The 18,509-nt window shown below is 36.6% G+C and overlaps 1 pseudogene; it reads right to left on the bottom strand.

Moving 5' to 3' along the window:
- Positions 1–289: 289 nt before the first annotated feature.
- Positions 290–1,532, bottom strand: LOC123940725 (annotated as a pseudogene).
- Between the last annotated feature and the right edge of the window lie 16,977 nt (positions 1,533–18,509).

Raw genomic sequence — 18,509 nt, 5'->3', positions numbered from 1 at the left:
GTTTTTAATGTAGTGTTCAATGATTCATTATTTGTGATAAAGATGCAGTTCATTTATACAATGGAATATTATCTAGCTGTCAGAAAAGATGAATACGTATGATTTGCACCGATGTGGATGGAACTGGAGGGGATTATTCTCAGTGAAATAAGTCAAGCAGAGAAAGGCAATCAACATATGTTTCACTCATATGTGGACTATAAGGAATAGCACAGATGACCATATGGGAAGGGAGGGAAAACTGGGAAAAAATCAGAGAGGGAGACAAACCTTTGTGACATCTTTAACTTTAGCAGTCCTTTCCTTCTTCACCTTCTCCTTCAACAGAAACCACACTAACCTCCTTATAATCCTTCTTCAGAGAAGACTTGTCTTCACAGGCCTCAGAAAACTCTCCTTCCTCCATGGCCTCATCCACATACCAGTGAACAAAGGCATGCTTGGCATCCATCAGGTCAAACTTGTGGTCCAGACAAGCCTAGGCCTCAGCAATAGCTATAGTGCCACTCAGCATACACACAGTTCACTGTACTCTGGCCAGGTCTCTACCAGGTAGCACACTGGAAGACTAGGAACCAGAGCGAAGTTTGAAACCAGAGGGGCACCTGTCCACAAAGTGGATGGTACACTGGTCCTGATGGTGGCAATGGCAATGTTGACATCTTTTGGAACCATGTGTCTATGGTACCACAGGCAACAAGCTGTGTATTTACCCTGGCTAAGGGCACATTTCACCATCTGGTTGACTGTCTCAAAGCACACACTAGTGGTCTCTGCTACAGAAAGCTGTTCATGGTAGGCTTTCTCAGCAGAGATGACAGTAGCATATATGACCACAGGAAAGTGGATGTGGGGACAGAACACCCAGTGGTCTGGAATTCTGTCAGATCAACATTCAGGGCTCCATCAATTCTTAGGGAAGCAGTGATGGAGCACACAATTTGACCTATCAACCTATTCAGGTTAGTGTAGGTTAAGCGTTCGATATTAAGGTTTCTACAACAGATGGCATAGATGGCCTTATTGTCTACCATAAAGGCACAATTTGAGTGCTCCATGGTGGTGTTGGTAGGGAGGATGGATCTGTAGGGCTTAGCTACAGCTGTGGAAACCTGCGGGGCTGGATAAATGGAGAACTTCACCTTGGACTTTTTGCCATAATCGACAGAGAGAGGTGATGAGAAGGTCAGTGATCTCCTTGTCAATCGTGTAGTGTCCTTGGCACAGTTATTAGCAATATCTTTCTTGCCTATGATGAGATGCTCAGGGTGGAAAAGCCAGAAGTAGGTGCCATTGTGAACTTCATCAATTACTATGGGTGCCATGTCTCCAAATACTGCCCTGGGCACATGTTTGCCAGCACCCATCTCACTAAAGAAGGTGTTGAAGGAGACATCTCCTTCCCCAGTGGTCTTGTCACTTGGCATCTGACCATTGGGCTGGATGCCATGTTCCAGGCAATAGAGCTCCCAGCAGGCATTGTCAGTCTGGACACCAGACTGGCCAGCATGGATGGAGATGCATTCATGCATGGTTGCTGCTTTGTGGCTGCCAAGCAGATGGTGGAGAAGAAGAGGAAAGCTTGTTGCCTCTTACAGTGTGACTCTCAAGTGGTGTTATAAGAGAACCTCTTAATTCTATTCTTAAAATTCAGCTATTTTGTTTAGTCTGCAGATATAAAAATTCTCTTTTCTTGGCTTTTCTATCAATTCTCTCATATGTGAATCAATAAAAATATAAGATTTAATAAGTACCTTCAAGGCATAGTTCTATGAATGTAAGGCAAAGTCTCACAGATTACAATGCTGTTGGGAAGACAAATTACTACATGCATTCTGAATAGGGTAGTGGTGTTCTGAATAGGGTAGTGGCTCAATACTAGTGACTGAAGAAAAAAAAATAATGTATAGCCAACTGATTGTGTCTCATAAGCAGAAAAAATAAAAACATACTAGCAGTTCTGTACAAGGACCATCCATCCATTGGTGTTGATGTATTAGAGAGATTTTATTAAAGAATAAATGGAAATAAGGTAGAATGAAAAGGACAAGAATTCCAGGTGTAAAGAGTATATAAATAAAATCATGGGAGAGTGTTTGGGCAGTAAATTATATAAAATGGATCAAATAAGTTGGAATGGAATAAAAATAAGACTGTCCACAAGGCTTATGCTCTAATAACAAGAGATTTAAAATACCCAAGTGAGTAAAGATGGGCTCTGGCCAATGCACAATGAATAGTTGCTAAAAGATTTTTAGGAGGTATAAAAGGGAAAGAAAAATTTGAAACTATAAAAACTTCATTTAATAAAGCTCAAACATCTAATAATACATTATATGTTTATAAAAACATTATGAAAGAAAGGAAGCCAGGTACAAAAAATAGAAAGAGTTTTTAGCCCCCACATAACTTAAACAATGATAATTTTGAGACATCTCTAAAAACCCATCTCTCATCTTAAATAATAGGTTTGCACTTCTTTGCAAACCTTTACACTGGTATTCCATAAACCATAAAGGAATAGAATTCTGGATGAATCACTTTTCTATTTCTAGGTCACAAAGCCAGTATTTAATTTGGGTTAAATAGTGGGTTGGTCATTTCACAGCCTGTAAGGAAAAGCACAACAACATTTAGAAGGGGACAGGGACTTTTCCTGTTATAACCTTGGCTAAAGTCACATTGTTTGTGCTATTGGTTGCTAATCCAAATGCCACAATCCAAAGAGAGGTACAGCATACATCACAATGGGACTGATGAAACTAACCCAGCAGCCAATACTCACCGGAAAACTATATAGATTAAGGCTAAAGGTGTATTAGTGAGGACAGGTTTTCTTTAGATGAAGGAATTTGTAAGAATAAGAATAACTGTGAGGATTTCCCTCTCCTCCTTGTAGGTACCCCTTAAAGCGAATTAGAAATCTCTAAAAATCCTTGAAGAGATTAGGAGAAGTTGGGGTCAAGGAGGAGAAATTAACTTCTTACTCCCTGATTGCATGTTCCTGAGCTCAGAAACCCAGGGCCTTGCTATCAGGGTGAAGACAATTGACATTTTAGGAGAGCTTGACCTGTTGCCTTTGGCAGCCAAGAAACAGCAACTTGACTCCCACATTGAAAGTTTTGAAGTTGGGAGGAGCCTCGAGGTCCCCCTACACAAATGAGGTAAAGAGAAGAGAAGTCATAGTAGAAGCAAGCTGAGGGGGTTTACGTTCCTTTGAGTCAAGTGAAAACTGTGGAACACAGCTAGGCTGAAGTGTTATTGAAAGTACTGCCCCTCCCTCACCAAAAAAAAAAAAAAAAGGATACTTGCCATAGTGAGGACTTCATGTGTAATCTGCCAGAGGCACTAGCTGAGAATGAAATCAAAAGGTCAGCTCAGGATTGCCACATTTTTGCCAGAGAACATATAATAGTGGAGGTCACCATGGGGTGGGCAGAGAGGAGTGTTCATAAAGAATCCAATAACATGCTTCATAAAAGTACAAGTGTTTGGACGTATGCCATGACAGAGGGCAATAACTAACCAGTGAGCCAAGAAAGGATAGCCAATAATTCCACCTACTAAAAAGACCTTTTATCTCCTTGAAGCCTTCTTCACTACGCTTTAGTTCCTGGAAGAACAAAGAGGATGAGTAGAAAGAGAGGAAGTGCAAGGTGAAGGCAGGGGTGGATTTACCTTGAAGCTAATGAAACGCAAACTTCACAGTCACTCATTGCACAGATCTCCTTGGGATGCTATGTACCACATTTTGTATTATTAATTTGTAGTATTTTTTGTAAAGGGGTGCTCCTCCCTAAGTTTTAAATGCTTTAGTTTCCGCAAAACCTGGATAAAAGAAGAGATAATACATGTCCTTTTCCTTGATACTACTTGCCTGGCCATGTGTTAGAATAGATTGGGGCTAGTAGTTAAATGGAAAGAGAATTGATGTTTTTGCATGGGTTGTGCTGAAGTTTTTAATATCTGAAATTAAGACACCTCTAATATCTGAAAGTCACTGTAAATTCATGGGAAAAGCTTGAGTTGCCATCAAAAGGCAGGGGGAGGGAGATCAGAAAGCAAGTTGGAAGGTTGTTGAGTACAGGGAAAGATAAGCTCTTTCCTGGTGCATGTTAGCAAGTTTAATCGATCGAATATTTATATTTTGTTGAGAAAAGGAAATATGGACAGTTTTATGGTGATATTTAAATGTAATTGGGAAGGAAGGCAATTGAACTCCTTCCTTCCTGTTCGCATGTTTCACATTGGGACAAAATTTTTATCCTTAGCGCCAAGATTCTAGAGAGATTCAAGGGAAGATGGCTTATGTGCTATGTGTGCACACACACATACAGACATAATGCACACACATAAACATATATGTATATAGAAAGAGAGAAAGAGCATGCATGTGGGCAAGAGGTGGGAAGGGAGGAGCAGAGGGAGAAGGAGAGAGAGAATCTTAAGCAGTTTCCACATTCAGTGAGGAGCACTATGCAGGGCTGGATCTCAAGACCCTGAGATCTCAAGACCCTTAGTCTCAAGACTAAGCTAAAATCAAGAGGCAGGTGCTTAAATGCCTGAGCTATCCAGGCTGCCCCCCACACAAGTATTTCTACCCAACATCTGTCTAGTAAATCTGTAGCAAATTTATGGGAAAATTACTCTAAAATTCCCAGCCTCATGCTGGTCTCATGCCCAAAGAAATCACTAAAAATGTGAGAATTTTACATTTTTGCCTCATGTTTACACTAATGTAAATGAAACATTTGCACTTAGATAAATGACATATTTTGTTACCTCAGGGGAAAAAATGGTCATTTTGCCTAAGAAACTTTTCTACTATGTACAAGTAGATATTGTTGACATGTTTATCATCTGACAATAAATAGCTTCATTTAGTTTACAGTAAATGGAAAGAACAGAAGTGTTCTCTAAGGAAGGGAAAACAAAGCAACAGGTTGTTATACTTGTAGTAATAAAATTTAATATGTAAAGTGCAAAAAAAAAAAACCTCTGAGCTAAAATTAAATCAGATAGTGAAACTTCAGATTTTCATGAAACCCCCATTTCATGGGGCTGTAATGTTGTTGTGTTCTTATTTATCTGAATATCCATGCACATATTATAATTTGCCCCCCACTAGTTATAATCAGCTCAGTCTTTTTGTAAGATATGTCATTTTTTCTTCTTAGAACATTGTGCCCTCAAGTCACATTTGTTATACTTCTGGTCCCATCATAAACCCTTTGGAATACAGAGTGCAATTGAATTGAGTTTCCATTTGGATTTCTTCCAGAGCTATTGCTTTGAGAGCAGCATATGAAATAACAAAATTGGCATGGACTGGTTTAACTCCGTGGCTAACTCTGTTTTTTCCGTTGATGATAAGTGTGTGGCATAGTTGAAAATGTAATCTACAATATCGTTCTTTTATGCAAGCAGATTACATTATATATAATTTAGCATTTATCTTTAGTTATATTCGGAGGCTTCACACATTTCAGTAAACATCTCTTTTATAGTTTTTGATAGATAATTGATAACAATAGAGTATTGAAAATAGAGAAGCAGAAATGATAGCACTCTCATTCACTAGCTACATATAATAGTCAACCTTGGGTTTTTCTTTTTTATAGTGCAAGCAGTTTTCTGGCAAAGGCAGTAACATGATTTGGGAAATCGAGATTCTCTTTGAATTGCTATGATATCAAATAAGGGTAAGTATCCTGGAATTAACATCACTTAAGGAAGACAGAGGATGTTAGGTAGCATCAGAGTACTTCTGAGACGAACGTGTCAGGATACTGTTGGTATCAAGATATCTTGTCTTGCTTTAACTTACTAAAACATCATTCTAGAAGCACATTTCTAAAAAATGTCAGTATTTGGTAAGAACAGATACTGATGATATATGATGTTCAAAAAAATTTACAAAACATTTTTATTCCCATAATGTGAATGTCATTGTAGGTGCCCTATATATCTAGATTTAAGTGAAATTGCCTCAATTGTTTTTTTCACATCACAGGCTGTTGGATCCTGAACTCCTGAGTATCTTAAAACTACATCTAATTCCCCATTTCTTGATTATGTTACGTGTAAAATGTATTGTTTCACTTGTAACAATAAAGGAAAAACAACAGGTGGATATCATGATGAGAACCTGATGACTGGTAGACTATATAAAGGCAATTCTTCAATTTCAATTTTGTCAAGAGACAAATATTTCATTAGTTTACATTTTTAAAGTATGTGAAACTTATTAATAGCTACTAAGTGTCAATAGTGTCAATTTGAAGTGCTAATAATTTATTAATATTTAAAAAATTAAAAATCTTCTAAAATTGAATACAGATAGTTAAGCCTCAGGTTATTTGAGGAAAAAAAGAGAACACAGTGTTTGATTAAGCTGAACCCTCCCCTTCTTGTGAATAAGCTGATATTCAAGTAGTAAATAACAACTAATCCATTAGCTGAAATTCTGATCCTAAATCCTCTGAGATTCTGTCCAAACACTGTTTCCCCATATTATGACCAACAGGATTCCATGAGGCTGAGTCTGCTTTTACTGTACCTGTATCCTCGTCGATTTTATTTATACTTTTCTCCTTTCAACAGTATAACACTGAGAATGACAACCTTTGTTCTAAGTACTGAGTAAAATTTAATTTTTAAAATGAGCAAAAGATTTAAACAGGCACTTCATAAAGAAAGATATATGAATTCCCAATAAGTGCATGAAAAGGTACTCAACATCATTAGTTATCAGGAAAATGTTAGAAGTGTAATGAGATATCCAGTGAAATAACTAAGACTGAAAATTGTTAGCAAGAATATGGAAAAACTAAAACTCTTGTACATTGCTGTTGAAATAGAAACATTTACAACCACTTTGGAAATTGCTCAGGTATTTCCTCAAAAAATTAAACACATATTTATCTCTCCTATCATCTTAAAGTTCCATTTGGAATTCTGAGGCCAGGTAAATAAACGAGTCTCAAAGTTCTTTTAAACTATTATTCAAAGTCACCATCCAAAATGTAAATCTCTCAAATAAGTTATAATTTTTAATTTTATTATATTTTATTTCTCAAATAAGTTATATTTTTAGTGATTTGATTATGATTTGCCTCACTGTGGCTTTCTTTGTGAATGAATCTTTTTTTTTTCCATTTTATTTATTTTTTCAGCGTAACAGTATTCATTGTTTTTGCACAACACCCAGTGCTCCATGAAAAATGTGCCCTCCCCATTACCCACCACCTGTTCCCCCAACCTCCCACCCCTGACCCTTCAAAACGCTCAGGTTGTTTTTCAGAGTCCATAGTCTCTTATGGTTCGCCTCCCCTTCCAAATATTTTTTTTTTTTTTAAAGAAACATATAATGAATTTTTATACCCAGGGGTACAGGTCTGTGAATCGCCAGGTTTACACACTTCACAGCACTCACGATAGCAAATACCCTCCCCAATGTCCATAGCCCCCTCCCCCTCTCCCAACCCCACCTCCCCCCAGCAACCCCCAGTTTGTTTTGTGAGATTAAGAGTCATTTATGGTTTGTCTCCCTCCCAATCCCATCTTGTTTCATTTATTTTTCTCCTATCCCCCTAACCCCCCATGTTGCTTCTCCATGTCCTCATATCAGGGAGATCATATGATAGTTGTCTTTCTCCGATTGACTTATTTCACTAAGCATGATACACTCTAGTTCCATCCACGTCGTCGCAAATGGCAAGATTTCATTTCTTTTGATGGCTGCATAGTATTCCATTGTGGATATATACCACCTCTTCTTTATCCATTCATCTGTTGATGGACATCTAGGTTCTTTCCATAGTTTGGCTATTGTAGACATTGCTGCTATAAACATTCGGGTACACGTGCCCCTTCGGATCACTATGTTTGTATCTTTAGGGTAAATACCCAGTAGTGCAATTGCTGGGTCATAGGGTAGTTCTATTTTCAACATTTTGAGGAACCTCCATGCTGTTTTCCAGAGTGGTTGGACCAGCTTGCATTCCCACCAACAGTGGAGGAGGGTTCCCCTTTCTCCGCATCCTCGCCAGCATCTGTCATTTCCTGACTTGTTAATTTTAGCCATTCTGACTGGTGTGAGGTGATATCTCATTGTGGTTTTGATTTGTATTTCCCTGATGCTGAGTGACGTGGAGCACTTTTTCATGTGTCTGTTGGCCATCTGGATGTCTTCTTTGCAGAAATGTCTGTTCATGTCCTCTGCCCATTTCTTGATTGGATTGTTTGTTCTTTGGCTGTTGAGTTTGCTAAGTTCCTTATAGAATTTGGATACTAGCCCTTTATCTGATATGTCATTTGCAAATATCTTCTCCCATTCTGTCAGTTGTCTTTTGGTTTTGTTAACTGTTTCCTTTGCTGTGCAAAGGCTTTTGATCTTGATGAAATCCCAATAGTTCATTTTTGCCCTTGCTTCCCTTGCCTTTGCCGTTGTTCCTAGGAAGATGTTGCTGCGGCTGAGGTCGAAGAGGTTGCTGCCTGCATTCTCCTCAAGGATTTTGATGGATTCCTTTCTCACATTGAGGTCCTTCATCCATTTTGAGTCTATTTTCGTGTGTGGTGTAAGGAAGTGGTCCAATTTCATTTTTCTGCATGTGGCTGTCCAATTTTCCCAGCACCATTTATTGAAGAGGCTGTCTTTTTTCCATTGGACATTCTTTCCTGCTTTGTCGAAGATGAGTTGTCCATAGAGTTGAGGGTCGATTTCTGGGCTCTCTATTCTGTTCCACTGATCTATGTGTCTGTTTTTGTGCCAGTACCATGCTGTCTTGATGATGACAGCTTTGGAATAGAGCTTGAAGTCCGGAATTGTGATGCCACCAACTTTGGCTTTCTTTTTCAATATTCCTTTGGCTATTCGAGGTCTTTTCTGGTTCCATATAAATTTGAGGATTATTTGTTCCATTTCTTTGAAAAAAATGGATGGTATTTTGATAGGGATTGCATTAAATGTGTAGATTGCTTTAGGTAGCATAGACATTTTCACAATATTTATTCTTCCAATCCAGGAGCATGGAACATTTTTCCATTTCTTTGTGTCTTCCTCAATTTCTTTCATGAGTACTTTATAATTTTCTGTGTATAGATTCTTAGCCTCTTTGGTTAGGTTTATTCCTAGGTATCTTATAGTTTTGGGTACAATTGTAAATGGGATTGACTCCTTAATTTCTCTTTCTTCTGTCTTGTTGTTGGTGTACAGAAATGCAACTGATTTCTGTGCATTGATTTTATATCCTGACACTTTACTGAATTCCTGTACAAGTTCTAGCAGTTTTGGAGTGGAGTCTTTTGGGTTTTCCACATATAGTATCATATCATCTGCGAAGAGTGATAGTTTGACTTCTTCTTTACCAATTTGGATGCCTTTAATTTCTTTTTGTTGTCTGATTGCTGAGGCTAGGATTTCTAGTACTATGTTGAATAGCAGTGGTGATAATGGACATCCCTGCCGTGTTCCTGACCTTAGCGGAAAAGCTTTCAGTTTTTCTCCATTGAGAATATTTGCGGTGGGTTTTTCATAGATGGCTTTGATAATATTGAGGTATGGGCCCTCTATCCCTACACTTTGAAGAGTTTTGATCAGGAAGGGATGCTGTACTTTGTCAAATGCTTTTTCAGCATCTATTGAGAGTATCATATGGTTCTTGTTCTTTCTTTTATTAATGTGTTGTATCACATTGATTGATTTGCGGATGTTGAACCAACCCTGCAGCTCTGGAATAAATCCCACTTGATCGTGGTGAATAATCCTTTTAATGTACTGTTGAATCCTATTGGCTAGTATTTTGGCGAGAATTTTTGCGGGATATTGGTCTGTAGTTCTCTTTTTTGGTGGGATCCTTGTCTGGTTTTGGGATCAAGGTGATGCTGGCCTCATAAAATGAGTTTGGAAGTTTTCCTTCCATTTCTATTTTTTGGAACAGTTTCAGGAGAATAGGAATTAGTTCTTCTTTAAATGTTTGGTAGAATTGCCCTGGGAAGCCGTCTGGCCCTGGGCTTTTGTTTGTTTGGAGATTTTTGATGACTGTTTCAATCTCCTTACTGGTTATGGGCCTGTTCAGATTTTCTATTTCTTCCTGGTTCAGTTGTGGTAGTTTATATGTCTCTAGGAATGCATCCATTTCTTCCAGATTGTCAAATTTGTTGGCGTAGAGTTGCTCATAGTATGTTCTTATAATTGTCTGTATTTCTTTGGTGTTAGTTGTGATCTCTCGTCTTTGATTCATGATTTTATTGATTTGGGTCCTTTCTCTTTTCTTTTTGATGAGTCTGGCCAGGGGTTTATCAATCTTATTGATTCTTTCAAAGAACCAGCTCCTAGTTTCATTGATTTTTTCTATTGTTTTTTTGGTTTCTATTTCATTGCTTTCTGCTCTGATCTTTATGATTTCTCTTCTCCTGCTGGGTTTAGGGTTTCTTTCTCCAGCTCCTTTAGGTGTAGGGTTAGGTTGTGTACTTGAGACCTTTCTTGTTTCTTGAAAGGCTTGTACCGCTATATATATTCCTCTCAGGACTGCCTTTGCTGTGTCCCACAGATTTTGAACTGTTGTGTTTTCATTATCATTTGTTTCCATGAATTTTTTCAATTCTTCTTTAATTTCCTGGTTGACCCATTCATTCTTTAGAAGGATGCTGTTTAGTCTCCATGTATTTGGGTTCTTTCCAGCTTTCCTCTTGTGATTGAGTTCTAGCTTCAGAGCATTGTGGTCTGAAAATATGCAGGGAATGATCCTAATCTTTTGATACCGATTGAGACCTGATTTGTGACCCAGGATGTGATCTATTCTGGAGAAGGTTCCATGTGCACTAGAGAAGAATGTGTATTCTGTTGCTTTGGGATGAAATGTTCTGAATATATCTGTGATGTCCATCTGGTCCAGTGTGTCATTTAAGGCCTTTATTTCCTTGTTGATCTTTAGCTTGGATGATCTGTCCATTTCAGTGAGGGGAGTGTTAAAGTCCCCTACTATTATTGTATTATTATTGATGTGTTTCTTTGATTTTGTTATTAATTGGTTGATATAGTTGGCTGCTCCCATGTTAGGGGCATAGATATTTAAAATTGTTAGATCTTCTTGTTGGACAGACCCTTTGAGTAGGATATAGTGTCCTTCCTCATCTCTTATTATAATCTTTGGCTTAAAATCTAATTGATCTGATATAAGGATTGCCACCCCAGCTTTCTTCTGATGTCCATTAGCATGGTAAATTGTTTTCCACCCCCTCACTTTAAATCTGGAGGTGTCTTCGCGTCTAAAATGAGTTTCTTGTAGGCAACATACTGATGGGTTTTGTTTTTTTATCCATTCTGATACCCTGTGTCTTTTGATTGGGGCATTTAGCCCATTAACATTCAGGGTAGCTATTGAGAGATATGAATTTAGTGCCATTATTAGTCTGTAAGGTGACTGTTACTGTATATTGTCTCTGTACCTTTCTGATCTACTACTTTTAGGCTCTCTCTTTGCTTAGAGGACCCCTTTCAATATTTCCTGTAGAGCTGGTTTGGTGTTTGCAAATTCTTTCAGTTTTTGTTTGTCCTGGAAGCTTTTGATCTCTCCTTCTATTTTCAATGATAGCCTAGCTGGATAGAGTATTCTTGGCTGCATGTTTTTCTCGTTTAGTGCTCTGAATATATCATGCCAGCTCTTCCTGGCCTGCCAGGTCTCTGTGGATAAGTCTGCTGCCAATCTAATATTTTTACCATTGTATGTTATAGACTTCTTTTCCCGGGCTGTTTTCAGGATTTTCTCTTTGTCACTAAGACTTGTAAATTTTACTATTAGGTGACGGGGTGTGGACCCATTCTTGTTGACTTTGAGGGGGGTTCTCTGCATCTCCTGGATTTTGATGCTTGTTCCCTTTGCCATATTAGGGAAATTCTCTCCAATGATTCTCTCCAATAGACCTTCTGCTCCCCTCTCTCTTTCTTCTTCTTCTGGAATCCCAATTATTCTAATGTTGTTTCATCTTATGGTGTCACTTATCTCTCGAATTCTCCCCTCATGGTCCAGTAGCTGTTTGTCCCTCTTTTGCTCGGCTTCTTTATTCTCTGTCATTTGGTCTTCTATATCACTAATTCTTTCTTCTGCCTCATTTATCCTAGCAGTGAGAGCCTCCATTTTTGATTGCACCTCATTAATAGCTTTTTTGATTTCAACTTGGTTAGATTTTAATTCTTTAATTTCTCCAGAAATGGCTTTAATATCTCCAGAGAGGGTTTCTCTAATATCTTCCATGCCTTTTTCAAGCCCGGCTAGAATGTTCAGAATCGTCATTCTGAACTCTTGATCTGACATATTACCAATGTCTGTGTTGATTAGGTCCCTAGCCTCCGGTACTGTCTCTTGTTCTTTTGTTTGTGGTGATTTTTTCCGCCTTGTCATTTTGTCCAGATAAGAGGATATGAAGGAGCAAATAAACTACTAAAAGGGTGGCAAAGACCCCAGAAAAATGCGCTGTAACCAAATCAGAAGAGACCCCTAATTGTGGGGGGGAGAAAGGGGATAAAAACAGGTTCTTTCAGAAAGTGGTTGATTTTCTGTTTCTAGAGTTGCTGTTCTTCTTCTCTTCGCTCTCCTGTTGGATTTGTAGGTATTTGCAATGTTTAGATAAGCTATCGAGCTGATCTCCTGCTACCTGATGTAGTCTCAGGCTGCTACTTCTCCGCCATCTTGACTCCTCCCCGAATCTTTTTTTTTTAAAGATTTTATTTATTCATTTGATAGAGATCACAATTAGGCAGAGAGGCAGGCAGAGAGAGAGGAAGGGAAGCAGGCTTCCCACTGAGCAGAGAGCCGGATGTGAGGCTCGATCCCAGGACCCTGAGATCATGACCTGAGCCGAAGGCAGAGGCTTTAACTGCTGAGCCACCCAGGTGCCCTTCTTTGTGAATGAATCTTAACATATATTTAAACCAAATATGAATATTAGAAATGGATAATAAGCTTAAATATAAAAACTGTAACAATAAGCCTTCTAAAACAAAACATTGGAGAATATTTTCATGACTATGGAGCAGCATAGCACAAAATTGCTTAACCATAAAAGAAAAAAATGAAACTATTTTTATAAAAATTAGAATTTTTGCTCATTAGGATTCACCATTAAGAATGTTAAAACGCACAACAGAATGGCAGAATATATTTGCAATGCATTATCTCAACAAAAGACATCTCCAGGGTATACACACACACACACACACACACACACACACACACACTTTCTACCCACTGATATTATAAAGACAAATAGAGATACAAGCAAAATACTTGAACAGGAACTTTATTAGAAAATCAGAATTGCCAATAAATATATAAAAAGAAGTTTGACTTTATCAGGGATGGGCCCATTAATATGACAATGTGATACAATTTCACAAGTACCATAATGGCAAATTAAGAAGACTGATAACTTCAAGAGCTGACATATAATCTATTATTATATATAAATAAATATGTATATTTATGCAATTCCAATACAGCATAAATATTTATCAGATATATGAGCATAAAACTAGGATCTTCATAGAGCAATATTTGTAACAATCAATAACTAGAAAGAATCCAAATGTCTGTCAACAATTAAAAGGATAAATGCACTGTGGCATGAAATCCTATACAACAATAAGAATGAACTACTATTACATGCAACAATATGGCTAAATTTTACAAAGGTTCTGTTGAGCTAAAGAAGCCAAATTAAAAAAAAAAAGTTATGATTCTACTTTTATAAAATTCTAAATAAAAAGTAATTGATTGTGATAGAAATCCAAATAATTTTCTCATCTTTGAAACCAAGCCAATGACTGGGAAGAAGTAGGAGGCAGCTTCCAAATTATAGATTATATTTACATTTATTGTTTGGGAGGAAATTACAGGGGTATGTTTACTTGGTAAAATTTTATCAAACAGACAGTTGTAAGTTAGATCTTTTTTTGTGTACATACAGAAAAAGTCAACTTTTTAAAATGCTTTTCAGTACTACAACCAACAGATGCCCCAAAATCTGATACGAAAAGCTTCTATGCTTTTCTTACACAAGAGTGGCCTAGATCTACATTCAAAGCCTTTTCACCTTACTTTAAATACAATGCATACCAAACTGCCTTTTCTTGATTTCAAAACAATAGTAGATAAGGTAGGGTGGGATTATTGTTTACTTAAAGAAGATGTACTGTCAACAGAAGGATAAGTCAATGAACCTAAGAAAACCAAGCACATTAGCACTCAAATTGTATGGAAATCTGGAGTTATAAATTCTCAGCAGCTCCTAAAGTAGCTTACCATATTGTAAGATAATAGAGTAACAAATATTCAGCATGGTAATTTTCAATCAACAATAAAAGTTTAAATTATTCATTCAATAAATTAATTTAACTACATTTTATATTAACTCTTATATGAGTACCTGGCATGGGAAGCATATATGAAAATATCTGGCATGGTAAATTACAGTGCCTGTAATGGGCAAGTTCTTTGCTTTCATGGAACTTGTACTATATAGTCAGAAAAACAAAATAAAAATAGGCAAACAAATACATAAGGTCATTTCAGATAATGATAAATACTAGGAAGAACTAGAAAGATGAGATCAGAGATGTGACATTTGGTCTGATATATGAATGAAAGGTAATGTTTGTGTAAAAGCCATGAAGTAGAAATAACCTAGATGTGTTCAATGACAGAGAGCATACAAGTATGGATGAAATATGGTAACCATTGGTGGCTGGGGTGGGGAACTGGGGGTTGCTGAAGATAGGGAAAGAGGTGATGTCAAAGGAGGAGGCAAGATCCAGATCATGTAAAGTTTAAAGTCATGTTTTATTTTATGTATGAATTTAAATTTCCAAGGAGTCTTGAGCAGGAATGATGCAAAATAATCTGATACACACACACACACACACACACACACACACACACACACATATATTTTAAAGTTAATTGATGTAGAGAATGGGCTGTTGTGAGTAAAAGGGAACATGGTACCAATGATGTGTCTTTTGAACTCTTTTGATTTGTGACATAGAGAAATAAGAAATAGTGTTTATAAATATAAATGGTAGAGATGATAAGTTGTATGGCTAATTATATATATCCTTAGATATGCTGATAAGTCATATCTTTGGTATGATATATTCCCCGAGTATATAAGCACATAAGATGAGCACATAAGCATGTTTTTAAGACAAATGGACCCTAGACAGGTAAAGACATATTTATTTTTATAATTGTGATTTATTTTTTTAGAGGAAGAGTTACCATGAGAGGGCAGAATTTGAAAATTTAACTAGGAATCAAACTTAGAGCATTTTTCAATAATTTTAACTACAAACTGAGCATTTACTAAACTTTATGAGGTTTGCTGCTCTACAGTTAAGAAAATCACTAGCTTTCTAGGTATTAAATATTTGGTTTCTGATCATAGAGCTGCTATTAAGTGTGAGATTTGAAAGATTAAATGATCATTCAGGATATTTTTAACTCAAATACTCTATGATCATCATCATTAATTTAAATGACTCTTTCAGATAGAACTAAAGAGCACAATTAACTGTATTATCCTGTGTTGTGTAGAAAGATTGTTACTCAGTGCTAATACATAATAGAAACTATCTCTTAAAGGTCATTACGGTATTAACTTTTAAAAGTATTTTGGGACTTCACTTCTGGAAAGATGGAATAGACAGACCTCGTTTCTTCCACTAAGTACAACTAATAACCCTGGAATTATATGGAAAATAGCCATAAAAAGACTCTGAAACATTAGAGAAGAAAGCAGACCAACTATGACTTGGGAACCCAAGGAAAGATAGCATGGTGAGTTATATTTTTGCCTCATGTATCCTAGCTGAAGTTGGCTGCCCAGAAATGCTAATGGTTGTAGACATTAAAAAGTCCTTACAAAAGGACTTTTAGCCTAAGAAACAGGAAAGGGGGCAGCCTAGCAAGAAAGAAGTTTCACACAAGAATCAATATATAATTCATCCTGCCCTTTTAACTATGAAGGGCTAATATACAGAAATGTGTGTGTGTTCACAGACATATATTCAGAGCCCTCAAAATCAGCAATAATGAAATTTCCATGCAACCATAGATAATTAAATAATAGTGAACCTTCCATTTTGAATATCTAAGATGGCTATGCCATTCAGGAAATCAACTAATCTAGGACTTTCGTTCTTTTAATTGTTCCTGTTCCCAATTCAAATTAAATTATGGTAATAGTTTATATGATTATGAATGAAGTACTTATTTTCCTCTGGCAAGGAATTTTAAAAACATAATAACAGTAACGTTGGGGCATGTGGGTGGCTCAGTGGGTTAAGCCTCTGCCTTCAGCTTGGGTCATGATCGATCTCAGAGTCCTGGGATCGAGCCCCGCATCAGGCTCTCTGCTTGGCAGGGGGCCTGCTTCCCCCGCCTCTCTGCCTGTCTCTATGCCTACTTGTGATCTCTCTCTGTCAAATAAATAAATAAAATCTTTAGAAAAAATAATAACAGTAGTGTAGTCATCTCAAACTTTTTCAAATAATAAACCTGGAGTATAGCTATTTATAAGAAAAGCTGAATATTATAGGTCTTTAGAATAAAAATAAAAGAAATATATTTAAAATGCTTTAATTGTAAAGTTTCAAAGTGTCCTTGGACTTTTTATAAAGATCTCTATTAAAAATTACTATATCCTAATGTGATCAAAAGCCTTTCCTGGAAAGATCCCACAAGTAGATTATTGGTCATATCACAACATTTAGTATTTTGCAATCATGTTAGTTAATTTACTAAAATCATGTTCTAGAACAGCTTTCAGTTCTTTGCAAACAATTCTTCAATTTGATTTGCTCTCTACTCATATATATGAAGGAGGAAATTTTAAAATAGGTAAAAAATTCAAAGAATTACTGGATAAATTATTTTTAAAATCAGAAAGCTCTCCTACCCTTGGTTTTCTCTTCTTTGCTGGTCTTCACAAACCCTTTTTAAGCCTCTTCTACTGGTCTTCTAGAGCTATACTTAACTTCTAAAGAACTTATGTTTCTGTCTATGGGTTATGTTGTTTGCTTACTTACTATTATCTCTAATAGTTTTTAATTTCTGGGACAGAGAGAATAAAGAAATAGAAAAATCTTATCCAGAGTAATAACATTATAAATCTTTAAATTCAAAAGACCATCTTGGTTAACCTCTATCTTCATTAAGTTAGAAGACACTGTCCATTTTACAGGTTAGGTGATAAAAACTAAGAGATGTTAAAGTGATGCTCAACAACACTGCATCATACATATTAAGAACTTAAATATTAGTTGAATGGTGTTTGAGTGCTTATTACTAATAAGTAATAGTGGAGAATATCATCTAGCTTCTCTCTATCAACCCTTATATCACCACTAACTGTATTGTTGATTACATTAAATTTAAAGAACTCAGGTGCCTGTGTGGTGCAGTTCATTGAACATGAACTCTGTTTCAGCTCAGGTCTGATCTCAGGGTCATGGGATGGGGCTCCCTGTTGGTCTCTGTGCTCAGTGCAGAGTCTGCTTGAGTTTCTCTTTCCCTCTGCCCCTACCTGACCCCCACCCCTAAAATAAATAAATAAATAAATAAATAAATAAATAAACAAACAAACATATGATGAAAACTTTTAAAGAACTCATAAAGCTATTAAATTCTATGTTCAAGGATTGAAATTTATTAAAATTCTAATTTTCCCTTTTTTTTTTCTCCACCCCAATCTGTTGGCAATTTAATGTGAGGGTAAGGAGAAAAATCATAACCTGTGGGAACCAGGAAACCATTCACTTAAGATACCTTATTTAGTCACTTAATTATATGATATTTAATCCAGACCTTTCCTTCAAATGTCATATTTGCATTCTTCTGGAAATTATATGTTTTTCAAGCAAATATGGGATGTTTTATATTTCTACACCTTGCTATATCCATTTACATGAGCTTATTAGCTTAAAATCATATTAGCCTTATAAAACTTTATTTTTGTTGGTTAACATACACATTTTACACTTAAGAACAGGTGTAAACTCTGACATCTGGGACATCCAGCAGAAAAGAATGTCCCTGAGGCACTTACACAAGAAGATATCAATACACATTCACACAATGACATTTCAGACAGATAAGTGCCCTTATATCAGGGAACCAAATAAGAAAAATAGAAAGCATGAGCAAAGAGCACATGACATAAAATGAAATACATATGTAGGGATTGACCATCATTTGCAGGGGTTAGAGCCCTATTCCAAAGTGAAACTGAAGTTCATTTTAAAATGGAAGTTTTAACATTTAACAGCTAAGCACATAAAAAGGAATTCATAACAGAAAAACCTACATCAATTGAAGTGACCTTTCTCAGAGATATCTTTTACAGATTTTCCTTCTGACTGTCTCTTTTCTTCTTTGCTCTACTCCAGACATTTTTCAATAGAGACCCTTTTCTTTCTTTCCTTATGGATAACCCATATTTTAACATCTTTA

Source organism: Meles meles, chromosome 4 (genome assembly GCF_922984935.1).
Source record: "Meles meles chromosome 4, mMelMel3.1 paternal haplotype, whole genome shotgun sequence".
Classification (NCBI taxonomy): domain Eukaryota; kingdom Metazoa; phylum Chordata; class Mammalia; order Carnivora; family Mustelidae; genus Meles; species Meles meles.
Note: the sequence above shows the minus strand (reverse complement) of the source record. Positions and strands in the feature narration are given on the sequence as shown.